The 6,677-nt window shown below is 40.6% G+C and overlaps 1 pseudogene; it reads right to left on the bottom strand.

The window, feature by feature from the left end:
• Nucleotides 1–4,150: 4,150 nt before the first annotated feature.
• LOC114671626 (U6atac minor spliceosomal RNA) lies at nt 4,151–4,260 on the bottom strand (annotated as a pseudogene).
• Nucleotides 4,261–6,677: the final 2,417 nt, after the last annotated feature.

The following is a 6,677-nucleotide window of genomic DNA, read 5'->3' as shown; positions in this document are numbered from 1 at the left end:
ATCTCAGAACTCTAAAAGGTCAACTTTTAACTATCTAGAATTAATCATTTTCATCTAGGAAACTTCAGGGATCATCAGTGGATTGCCAGAGAGCTTGCAGATTGCTGAGTTTGAAACACAGATGGAGATAAGTCCTTTAAAACAGTAGCTAGGTTTTCAAATGTAAGGGGAAAAAAACGTGTTTGAGTGGTATGAAAGAGTTGACCATTCCAGATGACATGGTATGGTCTTCAGATACAAAGAATAAAGTGTGAATAAAAGAGAAAATTATAACAGAAAACATTTAATTATATCCCCTAGAATCTTTTCTAGGTGTCAGGTTTAAAGTCTATAAAATGTTGGAATCAGACCAGATGATTTCTAAAGTCACTTACCAGGCCAGAAATCCTATGGCAAAGATCATTCAAGTCATGTGGCTCCACAAATTTTATGCAAAACATGGACATATATGCTTGTACAGTATGAGATTGTACTCTAATAGTTGAACTGATAACACACCTCAACTGAACTAAAAACTAAAAGGTGTTAAAGAAAAATAGAAAAAAAACCTTATAAATCCAGATAAAAGATAATTTGGAAATAACTCTTACCAGTAATGTTTGACTCATTTATTTTTTCATTTCTTCATCAAGTATATCTTGAGTTCTAACTATGTGCCAGGCATATGGGCTAAGTTCTAGGGATAACAACATACCATGGGAACTGTTTTCCAAGATGGGAAGATATCATTAATAAAAAGAACTCAGAACTAATCACATGAGGCCAAAAAAAATATGGGTTGAAAAAGGGTAAGAAGTTAGCCCAGCTTCCAAGGTATATATAGATTCATTATAGTCTATAGATGAAAATATCTGACCCCACCCTTATGAGTTATCCCTGGAAATGCTGTCTTTATTCTCAGGTCAAGCAGCATAAAACTGACAACCAATCAACCAACAAAAAATGACTAAGGGAGTGACGAGTCTGAATGACTAATGGGAGAAACTTAGGGGCTAAATATAAACCATTTTACTATAAAGACTGACCAAACCAGGTCTAAAAATAGAAAACTAATGTGGGGATTGATATTGTTTTCCAGTGCACAAGGAGATAACCATGGGAGTGGACAGTAAGATAGAGTTTGGAAGAGGAAACTTCAGATAATTTCAGAAAAAAATACATCCTGTCCGAGAAAATTATCCCATTAATGCAATCACTAAAAAGCAATGTTAGAAATTCCATTTGTTGATGGGTTGGGAACCCACTAACTGAAGCTTTAGGGCATGTGTTATTATCTGAGGAGCAGAATGGGCCGCTGGTGCCTCTCAGTCTCTGATTTACACTCTGCAAATGCTCAGGGCAGAAGTGGAAAATCATTAAGGAAAAGCAAGTGCATTCTCTGTGGAATATGGAAATGGATTATGGCATATTTCAAAGTTACAAACTATTCAATTAAGTCATTTCCCCCTTCACTTGTTGCTTCTTTCCTATTGGTTCCAGTGAAGGAGCCAAACAGACCCAACACTCTACTTTTCCAGAGAACTGGAGTCCAGTCTGAATGCCACCGACTAAAAGAATATGATAATTTTTTTTTCCTAAAGATTGTCCACATTTGCCATGCAAAACAGTTCAAATTTCTGGTTCTCTTTCTCCTGTCCTGAAATCAACAAACATGCAAAAATGTCACCTGGGCAAGGTGAGTTAGTCTAAGAGTGTCCAGTGTGTCTGATTGCTGCTGACTTGTCTACACCCTCACAGTCCCTTACAATGACCTCTAGGAAATAAGAACGTGTCCTGATTTTGTTGGACAGGTGCAACACTCAACCAGCTCATACTTGGCTCTAGTCTGACCATGCCAGAGAGGGCCAGCCATTATCTTCTGTTGTATTTTTAAAGTGCAGAAAACAAAAAGCAACTACCTTTTTGGGTCTGTGACTAGGCACCTCTGCTCAGCTTCTATCCCCAGTTTGGAGTTTGGAGCTCAGTGGTGTTCTTCTCATAACTTCTACCTGGTGGTTTGGACCTTGGCTCTTTGAGTTAAATATATGACTTCTGATTTTAACCATCTGCTGTATTTCTAGACTGAACTGGCTGCACTTATTGTTTGTTTGTTTCCTGATGTATTTTTACCCTCTCTTAGACCTAAGCTATGAACCCAATGCTGATTCATAAAACTTTGCAGTAATCTTTCCTTTGATCTATAAGGAAATGTTTAAAAATTGATTAAATGTTTCAGGATTCATCTTCTCAGCTTTGCTGGTACAGAAACTTTTTCATTTTCAGACCTATGCCTGTTTGTCATCTTAAAAAAAAAAACCATTCTTTTGGTCATTCCAGGTATAAATGAACAATTATAATAACAGTGATATCTCTGCTGAAGTAATAAATTATAGTTTAAGGTGTCATTTAAGCTATAAATTATTAGTTATTAGTAGTCACTTTTATAGGTAGATTTTTGTGATCTGTGCCTTTCTTTGCATGTGTAAAAAATCCATGTAGTGGGAATTTGTTTTATTTTAATATGAGTGGTTAGAAATATAGGTTCTAGAATAATGATATAACTGATATATCCAATTAGTTTACCAAAGCATTATCTATCATAGCTTAGTGTATGCACTCTATAATTTTCTTGCATAAGTAAATTATTATTATTTCTTTTAAGTACAACTGGCATTCACATTTTTCCTCAGTCTATAATTTAGAAATTTTGATAATAGACAGGTAAATAGATGGTCTTTCTTGATGAGTTATAATTAAGGCATCAAACACTTACTTAATGTTAGGAAATAAATTGCCTTAAAATACACTTATGCAAATACCTCAAATGGACCCTCATGACTTCAGTAGCTGAAAGTAATTATAATAGAAATTTTCAATTCTAGTCCATGGGAGAGTACAAATACTAAAGCTCCCACACTTGTAAGAAATATGTCAGAATTTGCAAAAAAAAATTTATTTACAGAAATGTCCATTTATTCTCACACTTGTTTTCAGCTGCTTCGAGAGAACAAGTTGACATGGACAACATCAGTTAACATCATTGCCTGAATTCTCCTTGGTAATTGACTTTAATTGTCAGAGCATAAGACTGGGGAATGGAAGATATACTACATGAGTTCTCTGTTCATATATCTCCCTTCTTTCCATCCTCCCCCACCTTTAGTTTGTGAGATGTACTTCCCAGTCATGTGGGTTTTGGAATTCTGTCTAATCAAGGAGTTTACACCCAAGGCATAGACCACAGATAGGAGGTAATCCTAATCATTTGAAACGGCATGGAACCAAAAAGAAGAATTCTAACTTCTACATTATCATGCTATTTTTTTGCTGTAAAACAATAAATAATTCTTAGAAATCAAAAAAATTCTTAGAAATTATGATTTGATGTTTATGAAATCATAAACATTAGATCCTAAATCTGATTCTTAGAATCTTACGCATGTTAGGAATTGGGATTAAATTATACATAACTTTGTTAATAATAGGTTAGATCACATGAAATTACCATTTTTAACTGACAAATAATTGTGTATATTTATGTAGTATAATGTGATGGTTTGATGTATATATATATAGACAGTATAGATTCAGTCAAGCTAATTAACATACCCATCATCTGACATCATTTTTTTTGTGGTGAGAACATTAAAAATCTATTCTTCGAGCGATTTTGAAATAAACGTTATTAACTGTGTTAGTCCATCCTTGTTTTACTATCAAGAAATACCTGAGATTGGGTAATTTATAAAGAAAAGAGGATTATTTGGCTTATGGTTCTGCAAGTTGTACAGGAAGCATGGCAGCATCTGCTTCTGGGTGGAGGCCTCAGGGATCTTTCAATCATGGCAGAAGGCAAAAGAGGAGTGAGACGTCACACAAGGCTAGAGCAGGAGGAAGAGAGAGAGGGGAGAAGTGCTACAGACTTTTAAACAACCAGATCTCATGATAACTATTACAAGAACATCACCGAGGAGATGGTGCTAATCTACTTGTGAGAACCCCACCCCTTTGATCCAATCACCTCCCACCCAGCCCCACCTCCAACATTGGGGATTACAGGTGAACATGAGATTTGGGTGGGGACACAGATCCAAACCATATCATTAACTATGTTCAAAATGCAGTGCAATAGATCACTAAAGCTTATTCCTGCGATCTAACTGGAACTTTGTAAAAATGATGGTTAGATTCCACAAGGTGGTAATGCCTGAACTATATATATGCTATTAGGCCCAAAGGCCCAAAAGGGGAGTCTTAACCTGTTCTCCTTTCATGAAACACTGAAATTACAATTTTTGTACGTTAAAAAGATCAAATGTTGGCAGCTTCATAAGGTTTAACTACATAAAATCAGAGTATAATAGGAAATTTTATTAAACAGAGCTATGTGCTAGGTATTCTATTAGTTACATGTTTATTATATTAGACTTTTACAAAACGTTGCCGGGTTGATATTATTATTATTCCCATTTATAGAGGAGAAAATGATGTAGTTTGACAAAGTTGGCATGGCTATTAGCTTCTGGTGTAAACCTATGCCTCTTTTTTTTTTTTTTTAAAGATGGTGAATTGGAGAGGTTGTTAGTATGCCTCTCCCACTTGGAAAGACAAAATAGTGTGGAGAGATTCATGCTGTGAACTTTTTTCCAAGAAGCAATACAGGAACTTAACAGGAAAACTGAAGAAACCACAGACCCCTTGAAAGAAGCAGCAGGCTGCAGCCTACACCATGAGCCAGGCAGATAACTGTGAGTCCCCTTAGTGTGCAGGGGGAGAAACTGCCTCTGGGATATACACTCCCACTGGGGAACCTGGCAATCCAGTCCCCAGAGGAAACCCTCAACCCTACCCAGAGCTGGAACTGATTTAGTGAGCATCGGGGAGTATATGAGAAGGAGTGGCATTGGGACATGCTTTGGCTCCCAGATGCCAGTGGGGACAAAGGGAAGCCATTTCTGATCCTACCTCACCGTGGACCTCATGGAAGTTGGCCAGTTAACTCAGGCGGTGGTCACAGGTGGAGAGAAGCTCCCAACTGAGATTCGTGATATAATCTCAACTAGGAACGAACCCCCTAGACCACGGGCAGAAAGTGTGCTGTAGCCACAGGTGCAGAAGCTGGATGCCCCTGCTTCGGGGCCAGACTGGGAGAGGCATGACCTGAAAGCTGTGGTTTCTTTCTCAGTGGGGAAGGTTTACCGCCTGGGGCAGTTGTGGGTTCTGAGCACAGGCTGTCTGGAACGTAGCTAGCTGCTGCTAGTGGAACAATGTGGTGCGAGACCTGCTTTGCTAAGTGCATGGGAGCTGTGTGGGGCTTACTGCCACCTGCTATTCGCCACTCCCTGTGTGGATTCTTATGTGCAGCAGAGGCAGCTGCACTCTTCCCTGGAGTACCACCCCGGAAGCCAGAGAACTTCTCTCTGATCCCCACTGGGGCTGTTGCTTGTGCGCACACATGGGGAGCCAGAGCACAGACTTGCCTGATCCAGCCCCCACCTGGCTTTGCCCCTCCACCTGCCCTCGTAGCTTAACATAAAGAATGGGGACTTTGGGGAGCTCTATGGCCCTTCGTATTGACTGAGACATTAGAGTACCTCCCTTGGATAACATAAAGCCAGCACAAATCCCACCGCTACCGCCATAGCTGATGCTGTTTTGCAAGTGTCACCTCCTTGCTGAAGGCCAACTGACACAATCCATTACAGCATCTCCTGGTAGAATAACACAGCACCAGGGAAGAATAAAATGTATGAGTGACTTCAGCTATCACAATTGCCTGCAACATCCTGCCTAACCAGGAGGTTGTGAGTGTGCTCATGTGACCAGTTTATTACTACTACAATGGACGTTTGTGAAAGCCAATAGTAAGGCTATTTATAACAAAGGAAATCTCTCAGCATCTATGTTATTCCCCTGCCACCTCCATCAGAGCTGGTGCTGGTACCTGCGGCTGGTTAGATCACATCACTGGATCCCTTTCAGACATTCCCCAGCACCAGCCTGGAGTGTGGCAGCCCCACTGGGTTGCTAGACCCAGAGGAGCACTAGGATTCACAGTAGTCTGGCCCTCAGGGACTCCTACTCCTAGAGGAAGTGGGAGTGCACCACATCAAGGGAGCACCCTGTGGGACAAAAGAATCCAGATGGCAGGCCTTGAGTCACAGAAATATCTGCTTGTGGGAAGTGTCTTTCAACAGAGGTACAGATGCAGTGCTGGGCTCAGCAGGGAAAGTCTGCTACTCTACCCTAATATCAAGCAGCCCTGGTGCTCATTAAGGGTCACGGAGAAGGGGAGTTCTACCCCTTGCCCACCACCGCAGACACACTTAGGGCTTCTCCCATGGGAGCTTGGTGTGGGTGCACCTGTACATAGCCTTTGTGGGACATTTCAGGGTTTCTACATCCACACAGGAGGAGTGCCCTTGAACAAGGGGTAAAGTCACAATCCCTCTCTACATGGAATATCAGAATTACAGCGAATGAAAAGAGGTGCCTATCTGATCTCAATACCTAGAACACTCAGTCGGGAGTGTGACTGGGAGATGGATCGCTTTCCTGCTGGCCTTGTAGGGGACTTGGGGTGGCTCCCTCCCTTCTCCCTGAAAAGACCTCAAAGTGTTTCACTTAGAGCTCCCCCAGCCACCACTGCCAAGGCTAGGACCTCTGCCCACCATTGGGTATTGCATTTACCCACCTGC

The sequence above is a fragment of the Macaca mulatta genome, chromosome 12 (assembly GCF_049350105.2).
Source record: "Macaca mulatta isolate MMU2019108-1 chromosome 12, T2T-MMU8v2.0, whole genome shotgun sequence".
Classification (NCBI taxonomy): domain Eukaryota; kingdom Metazoa; phylum Chordata; class Mammalia; order Primates; family Cercopithecidae; genus Macaca; species Macaca mulatta.
This window is presented reverse-complemented; position numbering and strand designations above follow the sequence as displayed.